At 33.5% G+C, this 23194-nt stretch overlaps 1 protein-coding gene across 1 annotated transcript in view; it reads left to right on the top strand.

Annotated features, from left to right (window-relative positions):
• The first annotated feature begins 7548 nt into the window (after positions 1 to 7548).
• Positions 7549 to 23194, top strand: part of LOC140450216 (phospholipid-transporting ATPase ABCA3-like) — a 314982-nt gene continuing 299336 nt past the window's right edge. The window contains exon 1 of the mRNA XM_072543703.1: positions 7549 to 7564. The gene's annotated coding sequence lies outside the window, so the exon portion shown is untranslated. The remainder of the gene's footprint in view (positions 7565 to 23194) is intronic.

Raw genomic sequence — 23194 nt, 5'->3', positions numbered from 1 at the left:
AATGGGAAATCTAACCTCATCACGCAAAATAACGGAAAAAAATAGAAGAACAATATTTATTTAGAAGTTTTCCAAAAATTACCTCATAACCTAAAAATTCATTAAATAATTCAAATATTTTTGCTGAGCTCAAGTTTGATTCACAAAATCTGAAAAAAAAAAACAGTAGTTTTGGGTATAAAAATATTTAAATATCATTATCACTAAAATCTTAAAGTGTGTCTTAAAGTCTTAAGAGTGCTTAAAAATCACCGAAAAATGCAGTTTTTTTTTGAATTTAGAGTTTATTTTAGTTTGAATATAACCTGCTACTAAAAAAACCAAAAAAAAACGAATAAATCTAACTGCCCCACGAACTAACTGGGCCCATTAATCCCAAGTACTTGCTGCCCCATCGAAAGTTGGGGATTGACCGGAAATTCCAAATTTGATTATGGTTGAAAGTAAGAATATAAATATTTTTAGTTGTTCACTTCAGTTGCAACGACTATGTTTAGTTAAAGGGGAGAACTTTTATTAATAATAAATGAATATAAATAGTCAAAGGCCCATGTCTCCAAAGATGGAAAAGTTAGATGGCGACGCATCAAAAAAGGGTGTCAACAAAAAGTGTACACAAAGGAGGGGTGATTAAAATTACGTTATTTTTGAACAAGCATCGGTGGAGCATAACCAAGCTCCAAATATCCACGTTCACCGGCAAATTTTTAGTAATTTTACAAAGAATAAAGCTGTAAAAGATATATGTGACAGACCTTTAAAGACTGTCCACCAGGAATTGAAGAAGGAAAATTACAGCAATTTACCGCTGACGACGAAAGACATTTCTTAAGTTCGAAGAAATATCCATGCTGCAAGACGAAAATCCACACCATCATTGCCCAAGTTACAGGAAGAAGTTCTACAAGTATTAGTGAACTTAAATTTAAAAACCAATACAGGTGAACATTTTTATTATCTACGAAAAATAATTCTGCAATTTTTAGTTGTTTCACAAATCTTTACTTTTTGTGTAATGTAGATTCTTTGTATGTAGATGGAACTTTTTAATACTGTTCTGAATATTTTTGTCAGATGTTTACTGTACATGGCTACAAAACTTCTTATTTTTGTTTTATGTTCCTCTAGTATTTTGTTTTTTAACAAATAGATCACAGCAATCGTACAAATGTACTTTTGATACAATAATAACAATATGTACAGATTTGAATTACAATTTTTTTAGATTTTAAAATAGCAATTCAAAATGCAGCCAACTTAGTGTAGCCGGACATTATTATTTTTTGTTGCAAATTTCAAACACAAAATTGGTACCGAAAAATTCAAAATTTAGGTTTGTCCTCAGAATATAAAAATCAAACTGTCATTGGAAAATATTTAAAATTGTTTTTCGCATTCCTTATTTAGATCCAAATGATGTTGGTGACTTTTTTTCTGATGAACTTTTTAATATTATGCAAAAAGATGACAGAGTTCTTTAATTTTGTGATTACCTAGTTGATCATTTTTTAACGGAAGATTCCACATTTCCACCTTAGATGTGGACTTCAAATTCATCATCTCTTATATTGACTACAAACGCATGTGATCATTTCACTCGAAATTTAACGAATGTTTTTATAAATCACATCCTGACATATTTAAATTTACAGACATTTTGTTAAATTTTCAAGCAGAAGTATATGTGAAAATTAGAACTGCACATAGATTCGAAAAAAAAAACTTGATAAAACGGCAAAAAGAAAAGTTGATTTTATTGAAAATAGGCTAAATGAATATTACGTTAATCAAAACATTACTAAATTAGACTTCATTCAGTTTGCAATTATTATGCAGCTAACTTTTAAAATCTAAAATATAGCATTCACTCTTACTTATTTTAATCACTAATCAGACATTAGAATTAAGCATTGTTTAACTGTAGTTTTTGTTATTGTATATAAGTTAATGTAGATTTATAAATAAACTTTATTCGATTATTTTGTTATAGTTTCATTATTTAATCATTTAAAATTTTCGCTCATGCTTTGGGAATTGGGTTCCTTTTTGAATACAATAAAGTAAAATAAAAACTATTATGTTCACAAAAATATTATCTAAGTATTACCTAGGTAGCGTGGAGCAGTTCGTAGTCGCTTTTAATCCTACTATAAAACTAAACCCATTAAAATCTAGGTAGCGTGGGGGAGTTCGTAGTCGCCCGTTGAAGTTATGTGCTAAAAACAGGATCAAATATCAAAAAAGAGGGTTTATCGTATTTTAAGCATGTTTTGATCTGAAAATAGTAAACCGTATCGCGCTGTTAAAAATAACAAAAAAAATATATTAAAACACGTTATTTATTGAGTTACAGTTGAGTTTATCTGCTTAAAACATATTGAAAAACATAAAAAATGGGGTTTTTTTCGAATTTTGATGATGTTATGGAGCAAAAATAGCAAATCTAACCCCTCCATTTAAAATAACGGTAAAAAAATACACAAAAGCTTAGAAGTTTGTCAATAATTACCTACGTAACTTTTGGACATAATTTTTGAAAAAACTCAAATATTTTTCCTAAGCTCAATTTTACTCCAAGAAATCTAAAAAATCATAGTATTTTTGGACATTACAGAATATATTCATGAACGCTATAGAATCTTAGATTGAAATAGCAATAATTTGTTACATAATGATAAGGTGGATTTATGGCAAATTTTATTCCTAATTGCTTCCTTTTTATCCAGATGTGTGTCTTGTTAGCCTCTTGTCAAGGTGTAATACAATATATTTTACAGTATTATTTTTGGAAATACTCTTCTTATGCATTAGGCTATTTGGCATCTGCTTGTGACATTTAGTAAATATCACGTTAACTGATTTTGTTTCTTTGATCTTAATCTTCCATTTCTTAGCCCATATTTCAATTAAATGTATGCTTTATTGTAACATTTCATCTGCTTGTATGAGATATATTTTTGACCAGAATTACATTGTCATCTGCAAATGTTGCGATTGGGGATTCTTCTTCAGTTGGGAAATCAGCTGTAAATATTGTGTAGAGAATTTGTCTCAAGATGCTGCCATGCAAGACCCATACATTTATGTTGATGTTAAACACACTTTCTTCATATCTTTCATAAAAAAGATTTTTTTGTGTCGTGTAGAGTGGCTAAGAGATTGCTTTCTTCAGTCAGAAAGCTCTTTTCCTGAAAGGCTTATTGTATCTTTCTACCACTCTATGCACTGCACTTGTTCAATTATGCCGTGTTTTTGGCTAAAATCGAACTGATAATTAGGTATATTATTATCGTTCTGTATAATAATGTAACTGAATTAATGACGGACATTCTTTAATAGCTTCTATCTTCTCATACACTGGCGATAAGGTCAATTGTAAGTACTCATTTTGTACATAAGTGCCCATTTTAATAAATCAAATCACCATCTGAATTAGAATAAATCATTTTATAATAAAAACGGGACCCCGTTGGCTGCAGCCACTTAAATTTAAAATATTTTAAGGGAACCCAAAATTCTCATTGATGCCATATTCATTGTTTCCACCATTTCCCTTAATTAGCTTAAGTTATTGATAATTAAGTGTATTATTATACTCTTGTTCTTGCGAAGATATTTGTAATACTGTGCATTGCCTTGGCAAAACAACAAAGAATACTTTTCCATATTTCAAATAATATTTAAAAATGATTTCTCGCGGTAGTTAGACAAATTAAATGACAACACTGGCATAGTTTCTCAAAAAAGATGAAATACGACTTCTACAAAACACATAAATAAATATGGAGAATGATCAGAGAAAAGAGATAAAAAAATTAATAATGACGAAACACGTTTAGAAGGAAACATGGACAGACTACTTTCGATCCCTATTTGATTAAGGTGACGGCATTGAACCACCAACACTAGAGGTGACGGCAAACGAAGAAATAAATATTGAGGAGAAAAAGGTAAAGAAGACATTAAGGAAATAAGAAAACAGAAAAGGACCAGGAGAGGGCAGAATACCGAAGAAATTCCTAAATTACGGAGGAACAGATCTGACCAAATAGAGAAATGGAGATCAAGCATCCTAATACCACTCTTCAAAAAGGGAGACAAATTGGACCCGCAAAATTACAGAAAAATTAATTTGTTAAACACATTAAAATAACAACTAATATGGTAACTATAATAAAAAAACTAAATGAAAGTGTAACACTAGCAGAAAAATAACAAGGTATTAGGTCGGGAAGATCACGCACCGACGTTATATTTATAATGAGGCAAGTGCAACAGAAATCAATAGAATATAACAAATCAGTATATCTATGTTTGGTATACCTTAAAAAGACATTTGACTAGGTCAAATTAAAACACGTTATCTACTTAATGTACGCAAAAACTTTAAGAAATAATCAAAACGATCGAAAATATCTACCAAAACAACACAATAAAAGTAAAAGTAGGAAAAAAATTAACTGACCCTATTGAAGCTGGCTATGGGATACGACAGAGAAATTTCCTGAGTCTTCTCTTGTTCAACCTGATTATGGATGAAATAATAAAAAAAGTAAGAACTAAAAAGGATACCAAATGGAAGAAAAACAACTTTAAATAATCTGCTATGTAGACGACGCAATCTTAAACTAAAGATGATTTGCAACGTATACTGCATTAATTTAATATAACCGCCAGAAAATGTAACACATTTAATAGATCAAATGAGTTGGGGAACAGAAACTGGGTAAGAAATAGAATAGTAGAATAAAACGATCATATAAGCCGAATGACAACATATACAGTAGTAAAGACGACAAGAGACGGTTCCCCTATCGGAAGAAGATCAGTAGGAAAACCACAAAAATAATAATGGAACGACAACTTACTGGAGGCACATTGAGAAACAAGACAGTCTGTTGAATGTTATGTAGATGTTGTGATGGGTAGCTCTTTCGGGGCAACAGACTCAGTAAAACACAGGTTTGAAATAAAAATAAATCTATTAAGTATATATATATACAATAAATAAAAACTAAAAAAAAGAATTCTACGTTGTATACTTATAAAACAAAAATAAAATGAATTCTACGTTTCCGTCTGGGTCCCGCGATGAATGAATTCCCCGGCAAACGTCTATAAAAGAAAAGAAATTAATTAGTACTACTAATATATTCGCTTTCGCTTCAATTCAGCGAAAGCTCCGAATATGCTCGCAAACAAAATATTTAGCTGTGCAGACCCGCGGCAATGTTCAATACACAATGCCGACGGGTTCCGCTTGGCTAAGGACAGAGTATGATCCTCAATACGGAAATCTCTGTCCCGGTTGGTTCTGTGCAGATCCACGGTAATGCTCAATACGCAATACCGATGGGTTCCGCTTGGTTAGGGACAGAGTATGATCCTCAATACGGAACTATCTCTGTCCAGAATGGCCCGCTGGTTCACTACACCGGCGAGTCAGGGAGCCTAGAGCGCTAGCTACAAGACTGTCTAATTCCGGAATTCCGCTATTCACACGCCTTAAATAGCCGTTTGAATCCCACTACGCCTTCACGTTGTAGAAGTGGATGCGCAAATATTGACACTCCCACGGTTCGAACTGTTAAACGATCAGAGCATCGTTACAGTTTGCTCGGGCGCCAGTTTGTGATGGGTAGCTCTTTCGGGGCAACAGACTCAGTAAAACACAGGTTTGAAATAAAAATAAATCTATTAAGTATATATATACAATAAATAAAAACTAAAAAAAAGAATTCTACGTTGTATACTTATAAAACAAAAATAAAATGAATTCTACGTTTCCGTCTGGGTCCCGCGATGAATGAATTCCCCGGCAGACGTCTATAAAAGAAAAGAAATTAATTAGTACTACTAATATATTCGCTTTCGCTTCAATTCAGCGAAAGCTCCGAATATGCTCGCAAACAAAATATTTAGCTGTGCAGACCCGCGGCAATGTTCAATACACAATGCCGACGGGTTCCGCTTGGCTAAGGACAGAGTATGATCCTCAATACGGAAATCTCTGTCCCGGTTGGTTCTGTGCAGATCCACGGTAATGCTCAATACGCAATACCGATGGGTTCCGCTTGGTTAGGGACAGAGTATGATCCTCAATACGGAACTATCGCTGTCCAGAATGGCCCGCTGGTTCACTACACCGGCGAGTCAGGAAGCCTAGAGCGCTAGCTACAAGACTGTCTAATTCCGCTATTCACACGCCTTAAATAGCCGTTTGAATCCCACTACGCCTTCACGTTGTAGAAGTGGATGCGCAAATATTGACACTCCCACGGTTCGAACTGTTAAACGATCAGAGCATCGTTACAATGTCTACATAAAAAGATTTCTCGCGGGTCCTAAAATACTAAGGCCGAAATCTTTTCCCGGTTGTTGCGTTTTTGTTAAATTTAGACGGTTTTTTCCGGGAGCTGTCCAATTTGATTATTTGGTGAAGTAGTGGGTATATATATTCTCCATTGTGAAATGCAGATGCAAAAACTTCTATTTAAACATGTCCCAACAGCGTCAAGTTTCATCAATTCCTTGTTGTTTTTGCTCTGGCGTGGGAAATGAGCTTTTACATACCAAATGTTAGTGAATAATAATGAATACGTTGTTTTTGATAACCTTAGAGAAGGGTCTATCGCTTACAACTTTACTGCAATCGCACTGAAATGTCATGCTATACTGCAATAATTAGACAAGTCTGGGGTCTCTGAAAGACTCCACATGAGGACGTAAAGGTTAAAAAAAGTGGTACAGTAGGCGGTTCTGTAGATTGGCCCAAAGGCTTATACTATGTTTTCTGTAGTTTTAAAATTTAAATATGTTTAAAATTGACTAAATTAATTATTTATGTATTATTTTTATATATTTTAATAAAATTTAAAAAGTTTACATGTTTTATAACGGCCACTCCTCGTCACGTAAATGGACTCTTGCAATTGTTTACTGTGACTATTATTTCTTAAAAAACTATATTTAATATGTGCCGGTTTAGCAAGGTTTTAAAAGAGTTGCGCTTTAAAATTAAATATAATAATAAGTAGAATAGAGTAGAAGAAGAAGAAGAAATATAAAATTATTTTGAAATAAGAAGTGCATATAATTAAAATAAATATATTATAGAATAAATACACTGATCAAAAAGTTTTTCTTTTAATATTATTTACATTAAATAACTATACTATACATAAGTTTTAAGAATACAGTACAGAAATTGTTGAACTAATATATTTATGATTAATATATGCACAATTATAAAAATGCAAATTACTGAAATATAAGCATCATAATATGCTATAAAATTTATCTTGACAATGATAAAAGTAAGTGTAAAACTTATACATTGTAAATTAGGGTAAATGATACAGTCGTTCGCCATGCTATAGTAATTGGCCATGTTAACATAAATTTATAAATAATAAGAATCTCTGGTACTGAAATAAATCAAATCTACAGAATAATTTTGACGACGCCGCTTAATGTTCACCTAAAGTTTCGTCTGGCTACAGTCACAATAAAGTGCTTAAAGGGTGTGGTTACTTCTTGATGTCGCCAGTTTAATTGTTCACAGGTAAAATCTTACGAATTTCTTAAGGATTGTACACTTGTTTTTTATCCATTAGAAAGTTAATCGTTGTAGATATAGATATAATTTAGATGATATATTAAACTAAGGTTGTAACTGATCAAATTTTAGGCCCCAAACATTTTTAGATAACAAAAGACGCGCGAATTTATTATGCCAATAACTATATCAATAATTTAGGTATATAAACAGTTATTGGCCGGCCGGCCAATTACTGTGATATATTTTTTAAAATAAATTTTCAGATATAATTTGTTTTCCATAAAAATGGGCACTCTAAATTACATTATTCTTATCCCTTAAATATTTTAAGACTAAATAGTCGTTGGCCGTATGCTAATTAATATATTTCAATGTGGCCAATCACTATCGCAATGCTTTTTTTCCGTTATAACATGTCAAAGGTCTGTGAAGGTGTTTCTTACCGAAAAAATATAAAGAAGAAGATATAATTAAGGCTTTAGAGTCTATTGAAAATGGTATGAGTCAAAGAGAAGGTTGCAAGTTATATCAGATTCCTTGAGCAAGACTTCAGTTCCGGTCAAGTGTCAAATTTAATAATAAAGTTTTTCTTAGACCTAACTCAGTATTAACTTCAGAAGAAGAAGCAGTTCTAGAAAGATGGATTTTGACTTCATACAAGAAAGGATTTCCTCGTAGAATGGAAGACATTCAAGCTTCTGTGAAATGTTTCCTTGACGCAGCCCCTAGAGAAAATCCGTTTAAAGATAACCATTCAGGAAGAGGATGGTATCACTCCTTCCTAAAACGTCACCCAAATATAAGAACCGCAGAAGGAAAATTAACAGCTAGCTCAGTTATAAGCAGACATAAGAAACTGGTTTACTAATGTAGAAGACTATTTAAAGGAAAAACAATTATTTGAGATTCTTGAAGATCCCAGCAGAATCTACAATGGAGACGAAACCTGTTTTTGGCGTTGCCCACAGAACAAAAAAGTTCTTGCACCAAGAGGAGCGAAAAACGTTTATGAAATATAACATCATTCAAAAAACAGTGATGTTTACATTTTCACCTTGTGGTGTTGTGACTACACCCATGATTATCTATGCTTACAAAAGACTTCCAGCTGAAATTGTTAAATCTGTACCTGACACCTGGGGAATTGGATGCAGTGATAACGGTTGGATGAAAAATCAGCTGTTCTACGAATATATAGGAAACATTCTTTATCCTTACTTTAGCAAAAATAACATCAAATTTCCAATAGCTCTGTTCGTTGATGGTCACAGCACACATTTAACCTATAAAATAAGCGAATTATGCACAAAGCTACTAATTACTCTGTACCCTAACTCGACTCGAATCTTGCAACCTGCAGATGTGGCCTTCTTTAAGCCCTTAAAAGAACGATGGAAAAGTGCTGTATTAAAGTTTCGGAGAGAGCACCCTACTGAAATTGTAACAAAGGACAATTTTGTTACAGATTTAAAAACAGTGGTTAATAATATAAAACCAGAAAATATTAGAAATGGTTTTCGTGCCTGTGTACCCTCTTTGATGACAGATCAGAGGTTACACAAAGAACGGTACTAGGCTCGGGCTTCAGTCTGGTAGAGGTATCTTGGTCGGGGCTCTTATTACAGCTCAAATATAAAGAATTAGTTAGAGAAGTACTGAAGATACAGAGACGAGAAGTTAGAAGATAAGAGACGAGAAGTTAGAAGATAAGAGACGAGAAGTTAGAAGATAAGAGACGAGAATTTGGAAGATAAAAGAAGGGAATTATTTGGGCACCACCCTATTTTTAGAGGATTAGGGAAACTTTAAGATATAGAGAATACGATAACGAGAAAGATAAGATACAGTTAAGATACGCGAGAATAAAATAAACCGTGAGAGAAAAGGTATTTTGATCGTGCGGTACACACTTAATATTTCGACACATATACACTAATTATACGATAAAACAAATAATATAAATCAGTAAAAATGCCTGAAAGAGATACACCATGCACAATAATATATATTCATATCAGAACAATAAAAATAAAAAGCAAAAAATTGTTAGCAAAAAGCAGTTAGATGACACGAGATAAGTGATTGATTAATTTATATTCGAATAAAAACAAAAAATATCTTTTTTGGAAAATAATTCTGCATGATGTAGTATTCTCAAGAATAGAAGAAAACAAGGAACATTAAAATAGTCAATATTCGTCAAACAAATTATTATTATGCCCTGAGAACACTTAAACGTTTACCAAAAATTTTTTTATTGAATGTGATCACCTCAAATCTATATATGAAATTTAACATAAATATACCCTACATTAATATAAAAGAAATGGTCCGTAATTTATACATATATTATATCGTAGGTTCAAACTCATAATAATTCGTTCCGTTTAACCATAAACAGCAAGGTCACTAAACTGAACGTTATAAATCAAATTCTTACGGTTTAGGTATCAAAGTTGAGCTTTGATCTCTAAAAGTTGGTTATGCTCGACGTTATCAAACGCCTTGTTGTAATCAATGACACAAGCAAATACATCTTGATTCACATCCAAACACCTCTGTGTCAAGATGTTAAAAAGGAAAATGATGCTTCGCGAGTTCCATATCCCTCCCGGAATCCAAACTGAGTTTCTCCGATATCTTCTTCCAATTTTCTGTAAATTCTATTGTGAATTATTCTGAGGAATATTTTTAAGGTATGGCTCATCAGACTGATCGTACGATGATCACTGCACTGCTTAACATGTGCCTTCTTGGGAAAAGGGACAAAGATTGATCTTAGCCATTCTTCAGGAATTATACTGTTTTCATAAATCTTGTTAAATAAGTCTACTAACAAATGGATTCGATCTTCGTCTATCAACTTTAGTATATCGGCTGGTAGCTCGTCTGGTCCTGAAGCTTTGCTATTCTTTGATGACTTCACCTCTTGCATTACTTCTTCTCTGCTTATTTCTGGACCTGTCTGCTCTGGAAAATTATCACAACAAGGCTGCCTTTGATCGTCAAACAGTTCTTCTATGTATGTCTGCCAATGTTTTAGTTTCTCCTCTGTTTCCATTATCATGTTCACTTGTTTTTCTACAAGATTCTGAACGAATCATATTTGGCTTTCAAGTTTTCAATCTCCTTACATTTGTCTTGTAAGCATTGTTTTTTAGCGTCGTGGATTTTTTTTGATCTCTGTGTTAATTTGCTTATACTGCTCTTCATTTTTGCCTTTCGATAGTCTTCGAGAATTCATCAATAACAAAATTTGGTCACTCATCCATTCTTTCTGTTTCTGTGGTTTTTCTCTCTTCCGAATATTTTTAGCGGGCTCCAGCACGTTCTTTTTAATAATGGCCCAGTGTTTATTAATGTCTAGTTCTGGTATCTTCTCTGTCTTTTCAAGTTTTTCAAGATTTGTCTGAATGCTTGTTTCTACCTGATGTTTAATTGTTTCATCATTTAAACGATTGATATCTATTACTTGTTTGGGCTTAGGTGTTTGTACTCTTTTAAGTTTTATTTGGAATTGTGCCACTACTGGATTGTGGTCTGACCCTATATCTGCTCCTGAATACGTTTTCACAGATTCGATTGTGTTTTTATATCTGTTGTTTATGGTTATATAATCTATTTGATTTCATATAATATGGTCTTTAGTGTCTCCCGAGATTTCCAAGTGTATACTCGTCTTCTTGGTAGTTGATAAAATGTGTTTTTAATTATAAAATTATTTTCCTGGCAAAATTGCAACAGCCGATCGCCTCTTTCATTTCTTTGGCCGAGACCATATTTTCCAACCCATTTGCCACATTCTCCTTTCCCAATTTACGCATTCCAATCTCCTATTATTATTGTAATGTCTCTAGACTTAACAACTTTCAGTGTTTGTTCAATAGTTTTATAAAATTCTTCTGTCTTCTTCGCTACTCTCCGCTGTAGGAGCATAGAAATATAACTCTATCTGACACTGGTACAAAGGTTATAATCGACTTACTTATTTCCTTGGTGACCATTATGGCCACTCCATTACTATGATGATTGTCATTTCGTCCTGAAAAATATATGGTACCGTTTGGGGTGACGCATTGACCTGCATTTGTCCATCTGACTTCGCCGAGTTCTAAAATACTGATCTGTAACCGACACATCTCTTGACTAGCATTGTGTAGTTTTCCAGCTTCAAATAGCGTTCTCACATGTGGCGATACGGATCGATGTATTATGCATTTTGCAGGGGTTTTGCAGATTGACGACAGGAGGAGCCCTGCAACTTATTGAATCTCCCCTCCTGCCGGATTTTGGTTTCCGATGACTATGATCAGTAACTTCCAAAGAATCGCTATTCTTTGCCATGATGATTTATACTAGGGATACTCTACGAGTCTTTAATACAGTGGTTCCCCGTTGCCTTCTGTATCCTTATGCTGTTGACCTTGGTTCAACCGCCTTCGAGATCGATTTCTCAATCTCAGAACAAAAGAGTGCCCTACCACCTACCAAGTCATCACCCCGGAGCCATTGGTCAGTAATTGGGGGATTGCTTATACCGGCAATAGCTCGGTGGAATTTTCGCCATATCTGGCTACCCTCACTTAGTTTAGCCTGCAGACCAATGCAGTTGCGCGGGATGTGGCACGTGGAGTCATAAATGAGAGTTAGTTGTCTTATGAGGACCAGTTATCAAGAACCATCTCCCGTCTATGACGCTCGATGTGGTCGTTCCGATAAAAAGTGCTACCTCTATAACACAACTCTACACCCCTAGCGTACATATATAAATTCATTTTTGATTAATTTAAGCTTAAAGAAGTTATCAGCATCATTTTAAATTTGAAAACAATAACATGTTAAACAAACTTAGAACAAAGAAGATTGTCAGAATTTTAAGATTACAATGTATAGTTGACAGATTTCTACAATTTATGTTACAGTTAAGACAAAAAGAGAACTTAAAAACAGACAAAAGGAAAATGATGTACCAGAAGAATTCGACGACTTAAACCAAATATGGAAAGAACTTAAGACTCTATTTCTAAAAGCTGAAGACCACCTTAAATACACGAATCAATGAGGTAAGAAACCATGGATAACAAATGAAATATTAGAAATTATGAATGTGAGACGAGAACACAAGAACAAAGACTGAAATAAATATAAAGAAATACAAAGACTAATAAGAAAAAAGATAGTGGAAGCAAAAGCACAGTGGCTTGTAGAAACTTGCGAAGAGATAGAAGACCTACAGAATAAACATGAAATAGACTTCTCCATAAGAACATTAAAGAAATGTGTGGGATCAGAAACGCTAGGCAGTGTGGCACAATAACAAGCACGGATGATAGAGTCCTGACAACAATAGGAGAAATAAGCGTTAAATAGCGAACATACATACAAAACCTATTCACAGACGATAGAACAATAAATATTGATAGACAAACAAACATCGAAAATAACGACTTGCCCATCTTAACATCAGAAATAAAATACGCTTTAAAAAATATGAAAACCGGAAAATCCTGTGAACCCGACTACGTTCATAGTGAAATTATACAACTTTTGGAAGAAGACAATTTAGAACTATTATCAAGACTCTTCAACAGTATATAAAAGACTGGTACAATTCCACAAGATTGGTTAACGTCTACGTTTGTGACTATACCCAAATCAAACTACGCAAAAGAGTGTAACGATTTTCGATTAATAAGTCTCATGCCCCATATTCTGAAGCTATTTCTAAAAATTATCCATAACCGAAAAAATGCAAAGAAGATATGGGTCTGGAACAATTTGGCTTTCGAAACGGTTTGGGAACTCGAGAAGCTTTGTTCAGTTTCATTGTTCTCATGCAAAAGTGTCGGGATCAACAAAAAGATGTCTAGTTGTGCTTCATAGATTATGAAAAGGCTTTTGACTGTCTCTGTCAGAACTGAAATGGGTGATACTGAAACCATAAACATCCAAAGAGGAGTTAGACAAGGTTGTATACTATTACCATTATTATTCAACTTGTACTCAGAGGACATCTTTGCCCATGCTCTAGATGAAGCACAAGAAGGAATAAAAGTCAATGGAAAAATAGTGAACAATATCAGGTATGCCGATGATACAGTACTGATTGCTGGCAGTGAAGAAGAACTACAAATTCTGTTTACAAAAGTAGTGCGAAAAGGAGAACTATACGGCCTTAAGGTGAATGTAAAAAAAAACAAAACAATGGTAATTTCAAAAAAACACACACCAGTTATAAACAAGTGTATAAAGTTATAAGTATAAACAACAATCTAGTTGAACAAGTGAAAAAGTTTAAGTGTCTGGGCTGTTGGATACACGAAACCTTAGGCCAAGAACAAGAGGTTAAATGCAGAATCGAAGAGACAAGAAACAACTTGGACGCTTGGACGTTAACAGTCAGCTCGTTACGACGTTTAGAGAGCTTTCAGGTGTGGGTATTTCGTCGTATGCTGAAAATTCCATGGACCGACCGCGTTAGAAATGAAGAAGTTTTAAGGCGTATGAATAGAGAACGTGAACTCACAGAAATTGTCAAGAAGCGTAAAACGTCTTATCTTGGACACATATTTAGACACGACAGGTATAACTTCCTACAGCTTATTATAGAAGGGATAATAGAAGGCAGACGCGGCCCGGGTAGACGACAAATGACCTGGCTGCGCAACATCAAAGATTGGACAGGTAGACTTAGAAGTGAGTATAGAAGCTTAGCTTAAAAAATCACCAAACCACATTTATTAAAAACACATTAGAATAGAAAAAACATACCAAACACTGAAACAGCAAAAATTAAATAGCAATATAGAATAACAAGATTACGATGCCCACGAAAGAGACTATTAGACAACAAACTGCTGAAAAATTTTCTTCCTTTCATCCCGTATGAAAAATGAAACCGTGTGAAAAATGAAATAAGACAAATTGACCTCTGTATATAATTATATGAGTAAAAATTTAGTAAAATTAATCCGAAACCGCTGCATGAGTATTGTATAATATTTACATTAAAAATAATGATATATTACCATCGTTATCAAAAGTTTTATACACTATTCATAAATTCGACACTGAGTAATATAATTTAAATTATATTAAAACGTAAACATTTTTACAAGAAACGTAATAGTTATTTATATACATAGTGTTTTAAGTATGGGATAAATGGAAATAAAGAAATAAAGAAAACATTGCTAAAGAAGGTAATATTCACATTGGGTATATAAAAGAGCAAAGAATGAAGTGATACGGACATGTCGTAAGAAGAACCAGTGAAAGCAGAGGTGTTCCGTATTCTTATAGTTTAGTTTATTTTGTTTTTAGATTTTATTTTATTATTTTAGATTCATATGGGTAATTCTTTAAGTTTGTGTAAATTAGTTTCCAGAAATATCTTAAAAGGATAGCGATCAAATCTACCACGTTATCAGTTGTCCCGAAATATAGTCATTTTAAATGATAAAAACAAATCATAATTTAATATTTTATACATCTACTACAAATTTAAGTGCATTAGTTAGGGCCGACAATATTATCTCAAGTGAGTAGCAACTCTTTTCGTATTATTTTTGTAACAACAACAAAATAACCTTTAAATAATACCTACGTAAAGAGATAACAAAAATTCCAGTTGGGTCTTGACCAGTTTTTTGGACCGGTCACAGGACCGGCTCAACTTCTGATCAAGAAAATTAATAAAATGACTTCATACAACAATAATACTACACACAACTCTACTAAACACAGTTACTCAGATGTCGTAAATTATTTTAAACATCCAACAAAACAACAAACAATAGTCATTTCCAGTATTGAAGGTACAAAAATCCATGATTACGTCGTAGCTGTTGATCACTAGTGGGTCCAGTTAATGTACTTTTTGCCTTCAGAATTGCTAACAATAGGATATGCATATACCTCTATTCAAAAAACACTGTTGATGCTCTTCTTCATTCTTATCTATATATCGAAATAAATGGATGTCAAGTCGAAGTAAGAAGATTAATTTCTCCAGCCCAGAGACTTCTAATATCTATTGCATGTCCTACAATCCCGAACGAAATAATTGAACAAGAATTACAAAAACTTGGTACTCACACTGTATCCAAAATGATTTTTCTTCGAGTAGGTATGTCTGAAAGTGAGTAAAGTCATGTTCTGAGCTTTAGAAGGCAATCGTTCATTACACCTCTGGAAAATATGTCTATTCGTGACTCTTTTACCATAACTCATGATAATACTTCCTACCGGGTATTTCTCTTCATAGACGGATTCAGTTGCTCCAACTGTAAAACCATTGGTCATCAAGAATCAAAATGCGCTCACATTTCAAACCAAACTAATTCAACTACCCTCTGAGATTCAACACAAACCGCATCGTCATTATCTAAACCTCATGAACCTAATGATACCCCTTCAACTCCCCTCTCAGATTCAACTCAAACCACATCGTCATTATCTAGACCTAATGAACCTAATGATAAAATATATCAATCTACAGAAATCTACCTCATCCAGTAATCCATAAAACATATCTAAAGATAATTCAAACACTTTGTCTTCTTCTTCCAAAAAAACATCACTAGCTGTAAATAACACTGAAAATACTACGGAAATCGACCACATCCAAAACATGTCTAAAGATAATCCAAACACTTCGTCTTTTTCTTCCAAAACAACAGCACAGGCTGTAAATAACACTGAAAATACTGCGACACCACAAACACCAATAACCTTAAATAATGCAGTCAATCCTAAACAGCTAAAAAGACATATATCATCTGAAATTGACGAAAACAACTAAAAAACCGACTCATCCGTTTTTAATACCCCTAAACAATATAAACCAAAAAACCTCCGCGAAGATGTCATTCACTCCCTAGAATCCATCAAAGACAAAATCGAAAATAGGTCACCTCGATTTATACTGAATTTCAATGAAATATGTGATTTTATAGAAAATGTTTTAAACTCTCATAATCCTGAATTAACTTTTAAAGACTGCTCCAATGAACCAGAGGAACTAATTCAGATCCTTAATTTTGTTTATTGTTACACACAAAACTCTAGGTTAAGAAATAATATCAGTTGACGAAACTGACGAATCATCACTAGTTGAAGGATAATCAAGAGATGACTAATTCATTATACCCCAAATCAACTAAAAATCCGATTTTTATTAAACACTTGTACTTCGAAGTGATATCTCATTATCCTAATTATCTCCAAATTTTCAGTGATGCCTCTAAAGCTCATGACGGATACGCTGCTGCATACTACTGTAAATACACTACTCGCACTATATCCATACCTACAAACTGCTGCATCCTCACAGGCGAGACCACAGCCATTTTGGAAGCCTTAATTTTCTTTAAAACGCTTAGAATATATATCAATATAAACGAATAAATGTGACATCATCACTGACTCATTAAATGCTCTATTAGGTGTAAAAGAAATATACCCAACAAATCCAATATTTCGGGCTATAAAAAATTTCAATTAACTCGGAAAGAAGTAGCATTTATCTGGGTACCGTCGCATGTAGGAATAGCTGGAAATGAGAAAGTGGACAACCTACCAAACACACGTCGAATAAACTCACAATACACAACCAAATCAAGAAATTACCAATACTCCGATCTCAAAAACCTAATTAAAGACCACTGTATAAACATAATATGTCAAGACTACTGGAAATATTCAGGAACCAAAATATATGAGATCTATCCCCTTGTGAAGACCATTTTGAATAATCCATCCAATAGAAGAGACCAAGCAATAACTAACCGACTAAGAATTGGACACACTGCACTGACCCATAAATTCTTAATCAACAAAGAATCTTCTCCAACCTGCAGAAACTGTTCTCTGCCATTGACGGTGAAGCATATTTTGATTGACTGCCAGTACCACGAAGAAACAAGAAGAAAATATGGAATCTCAGATGACATCAAAACCACTTTAACTATAAACACTGACCATGTAATAAATTATTTAAAAGATTTACGGTTATATACATCTATTTAATGTAAATAAAATGAACTCTTGTGTACGTTACTCCACTAATAACCCTGCGTGGTTGATGTGGATTATATGTTTTTTCTAAATAAAAAAAAATATCTTAAAAGATTAAAATACATTCATTCTTACATATTTCTGGGGAAAATTTGTCTATTATAATTCCTATCTTTAGAAAGTGGGTATTTTAACATTTACAGTTGGTCGAATCAAGCGGTTATTGTTCGCTACGTATTTATGCATTTTTGAGAAGGACAAAAATATAAACGATTTTGTGTAATTTACGTTTTTCACCAAGGAAAAATTTAATAGTTTTTAGAAACGACCTCCCCTTCACTAGAAACTTCTGTTATGCATTTTTGTAGCTTTAATGTAATTTTGTAGTTAGTAGCCAGCGAAACTAAGCTCTGTAAACACTTATAGTAAGCAATAAATAGTTCTATGAAAATTGTCGTCGTATATAATTTTAAATGGATAAAATAATATTTTATAGCAACTAGGGAGGCCTTAAATTATATCATGGAGAATAGAAGCAGATAAAGTCATGTTAATACTGTGAATGAGGGACGGAGGATGGAGCAACAGAGATAGATAAAAAATGTTGAGTAAAGGAAGATTCTATTTAAAACGCTTATGCTCTCCCTCTGTACCACTAGCGCGGCTTTGGGATTAGAGTAGGGTAGTCTACTAGGCTGCAGGTTGACGCTCGTTTAACGGTATTAGGAAGATTATCTGCAACTTATCTTAAGTATAAACACGGATAAGAATTTGTAGATGTTATATCTTAAGTTTTCTCTTTTACGAAGTAAAAAGCTGGAGTCTTGCAGAAGATGCCATAAAACGGATAAAGGTATTTGAAATGTGGTGCTACCGGCGTATGTTAAGGGACTCATATATACATCCTGCAACTAACGTAACTGTTCTCCAGAGGTTAAGAAAAGATAAACAAATCATTAAAACCATAAACAACAGAAAATTGGCTTACTTTGGACACATTATTCGTCATAATAAATACTCAAACTAACACCCTAATTATTATAGACGATGTTCAAGAGTGAGATCTGGATTATGCAACATACTTAAAATATTCTATATAATTTCATATTTCATCAGTTGATTTCCTATAGTAGTGTCAGTTGGACCTTTGGTCAATGTATAGTTACATAGAATTTTGAAATGTGCAGATTACATCTCTGGACGCAGACGTATATCCTGGCTTGCCAATGTTAAGAAATGGATTAGACCCACGTAAATTGCTCTATTTCGAGCTACTGTGAATAAAATAAGATAGATCAATGTCGTCTCCAACATTTTCTTTAACCTTGGATTTAAGAGGGCTATTTGGTTTTGCTTAGCGTCATTTGTCAATGTAAATAAACAATTTAATTATTTTGTTCAAGGTTTTTAAGATGCCATTCGAAAAGTTTCTATGTTAAGTCATAGAACCTTAGCATGTAGACAATAAAAAAATGCGTAACTAATGAGGTCTAGGTTTTAGGCGTTATGTGCCAATGTGTAACCTTTGACTGATCCATCAGAAACGGTAACGGCCAATGGGTAACAACATAACTACCTACGAAAGTTGTGAGTCAATGTAGAAAATAAAACCAACAACTTTTTTTGAGAGCCAATTGTGAGGCCTCGTTTAGGTCAGTCTCTCAGGTGAGAGCGTCATATTTAAGAATTAAGTCTAAACCATAAATACATATAAATATTGAAATTTTAATATTAAATTAAAATCAAACAAACTCACAAAGCAAATCTTGATTATAGCTTAACAACAAAAACATTTTAAAATGATACTTATGGTATCTGATGTTGTCTTCAAGGAGCTGGACAGGATTGCAGTAGCATGTAGTGATTAAGTGCTGATGTAGATACTCTCATATTCTAGATATCTTCAGGTGGCCATTGGGTTCTAAATAGCAGCAGTTAATACTTTATGGTTGACCATGTGTTGCGAAATTCATCACCCAAAAAGATAGACCAAAAATTAGGCCGAAAAATCCAAAGAAGAATACCTAATATATAAAAAAATGAATTTTTAACTGGAGATCCAGCTTAAATAAGCAAAAGACACAATAAAAACCAATCTTCCTATCTTCAGCATTGAAGTGTGACATGAGAGGACAGAGTTGTCAATTGACAGATAACGTTTGTCGACTGAAGTAAGGTATAGAAATATTTATATGTACTATTGTCTCATAGAACATACTAAGGTCTGAATAAAGGAGTTACAACTAAAATTAATAAATATTGAAAGTAAAAAATAAAGATTAAATAGGATATTTCAATGCTATATAATAGACTTTCAGTAGCCATTTTTAATTTGGAAAATTGCACCCTTGGCGCTATGTTTTAGGCAAGTAGCTCTTTCATTTAATTTTGTTAGTTCATCTAGAACTCGAATATCAACTCGAATGTGATTTTTTTTCATGCTGGTTTTCCATTTGTAAATTTATATTACTGGTTTTTATTGCATCGCTATAATTCTTATTTACAGCAGCTTTTTGTGTTCGTTTTTTATCACTAATATTTTGTTTATTTTCAGTTACTCGTCTTTCTGATTTGGTAGGTTGATCTTTTTTGCATTTCTGTTTTTTTTTATTTTCTGCATCTCTTTTTCGTCAATATACCCTCTGTATTAAAGATGTTCTTTAAACGATCAATTCAGAACGTCTGCTCATAAACACCATAAAGAGGAGAAAAACAGAATACTTCGGCCATATAATTAGAGGACCTAAATACCATCTACTTCGCCTTATAATACAAGGAAAAGTGGAAGGAAAGAGATGGATTGGTCGAAAGAAACTTTCATGGCTGCGTAGTATTAGACAATGGTGTGGTTCCACAGTAGAACAATTATTTCGCGCAGCATCCGACAGAGACAGGTTTCAGGAAATTGTAAACATGATGACGGCCAACGTCTGAATACAGACACGGCACCCAAAGAAGAAGAAGTTCATCTAGAACTCGAATATCAACTCGAATGTGATTCTTTTTCATGCTGGTTTTCCATTTGTAAATTTATATTATTGGTTTTTATTGCATAGCTATAATTTTTTGTGTTCGTTTTTATCACTAATATTTTGTTTATTTTCAGTTACTCGTCTTTCTGGAGGATTTGGTAGGTTGATCTTTTTTGCATTTCTGTCTTTTTTTATTTTTTGCATCTCTTTTTCGTCAATATACCCTCTGTAGTTGACAGGAAACTTATTAAAAACAAGGATGCATTTTGGTTTAGCGTTTTTTGGCTTAGCACAATCTTTACTTAAATACTTTTTTAAGCATTTAACATATCTTGGTTCTCTGGAGGAGTATTTTCAAGTATGACCATATGCTTGAAATCTCTTACTCTTACTAGCTGGATATCCACCCTTAATCTTAATATGTCTGCAATCCCATAAATGTTACTGACATCCTTATCTTGTCTAAAGATTAGTAGGAATATATCTAATTACTGTGTGGTTCGCCATTTAAGTTTATTGACTGCATTTATCTGCTAATACTTTTTTCAGTACAACTGCTGTAATCCTGCTTATTTTCATATGAGTGGTATTGATAATTTTTTTCATTAAAATCTCTTGTTAAATTTCTATACTGTTCATCATTTTAAACCTTAATTTTCATTACATCCCTTTAACAATTTTTGTAGTGAACCTGATTTACTTGAATTAAAGATATGTGGTCGACACATTCTTCGCTTGCAACATGTTCTTCGGAAAATCTGCCTCCAAACTCTAGCTCGCAGGCAAACGAATTTAATATGACATCCAGTAGGTGTCTACTACACGTAGGTAATCAAGAAAACTTATCGTAACTCTTTTAACCCTTATCCGGGCAAGGTGTGTCCAACGAGCCCGAGACGCCATTTCAGTTATCACAAACCGATAAAAAAATTTTATTGAATTTTATGCATCACAGAATTTGTTAATAAGTATGTTTCCTTCAACATAGTCACGACCAATTCAAAATACTCATTATCATTTTTGAAATTACTGCGTCGAAAGAATTTTGTCACGTAAAGGGGCAACACGGAACCGTCGGATCCTATTTGTATTTATACCTAAGTCTAAATCTTTGTTACAGAAGTTAATCTGGCAGTCAGGTAATGTTTTTGTGGATTATCTAAACGACTTTTATAATTCCGGAAATCCAATAATTAAGTCTAAACGTGTAACAAACAATGTAAACATCTTTTTGATGTGAACATCAAACAGATGCTTACAATAGGTGTTCTTTATCTATTCTAAATGAATTTTAAAAACTGATAATCATTGTTGGAATGCAATATTATTGTTAGGTAGGTACCTATACATAGTTTGAAATAAATAATGCATCTGCTATCAGTCGTTTGATATCGATGTTAGTGTCGACAACTAAGCTCCTAAAATTATATTGAATTACAGTGAAAGTAGATAGTGCGATTTAAATGTCCCGAAAACCATTATCAGCTGCAAACTGCAAGATATTGCTAATAATTTTTATGGGATTTCGATGAAGAATCTCCTGAAGTAGGTGGCATTGAAAGTGACTCTGAAATTGAAGATCATCTTTCGGAAGCAAGTGAAGAGGATGATCAACAAGTAGTATTGAGTGATAATGAAGAAGAATGTGTAACTACAAGTTCCCAGGTTTTAGGGTTTGTAATTTTTGAAACAAAGGATGGAATTAACTGGAAAAGTCAATCACAACCAACAGGACGTATGCGATCCTGCGAATTAATAAAAAGCAAAGCGCACAAAGTAATGTTAGCCCCTGGCCAAAGTGTTGATAATCATGTTGATTCCTTTTATGTGTTTGGGGACGAAAAAATTGTGAACGAAATAGTGAAGTGTACAAATAAAGAAGCCGGAAAAGTCCTGGGGATAGACAACTGGAAATATTGCGACTCTACAGAGCTATATGCCTTTATTGAACTACTGCCAACTGCATGGATACCTGAGTGCCAACATCCATACTGCAGATATACTTTGAAATAAGTTTTATGGACCTACTATATTTAAAGCTACCATGGGGTTAAAACGATTCAAAAATTTGATAAGATTTGTTCGATTTGACGACAAGGACACGAGGTCCAAACGAAGAAGGAACGACAAATTAGCAGAAATACGCAATTTGTGAAATCAAGTCCACCAAAACTTTTATAAATACTGTTTACCAGGAAAAAACATAACGGTAGATGAGCAACTTGTTTCGTATCGAGGTATTTGTCCTTTCAAGCCGTATATGCCTTCAAAGCCAGATAAGTATGGCATGAAAATATGGTGGACCTGTGATTCGGAAACATATTAACCTTTAGGTGAAATACCACATACAGGAAAAAATGAAAATACAGTAGCCAAAGGTCTTGCTTCTCAAATTGTAAAGCAGCTCATTGAGCCTTATTATAATTCCAATACCAATGTGACTTGCGATAAATATTTCACGATCTGGCTCTTACACATGAATTACTGGTAAATTCACTAACTCTTGTGAGCACAGAGATTTGTTCCACGGGAATTTCTGCCAAACAAGAACCGTTTGGAGACATCTGCAACTTCTGGATTCACTCCAAAAGCATCTCTTGATACTTACGTTCCGAAAAAAAAAGAAGTATCTTAGTCCTGTCTA

Source organism: Diabrotica undecimpunctata, chromosome 9, assembly GCF_040954645.1.
Source record: "Diabrotica undecimpunctata isolate CICGRU chromosome 9, icDiaUnde3, whole genome shotgun sequence".
Classification (NCBI taxonomy): domain Eukaryota; kingdom Metazoa; phylum Arthropoda; class Insecta; order Coleoptera; family Chrysomelidae; genus Diabrotica; species Diabrotica undecimpunctata.
The sequence above is the reverse complement of the archived record's forward strand: the minus strand, read 5'-3'. Positions and strand labels throughout refer to the sequence as shown.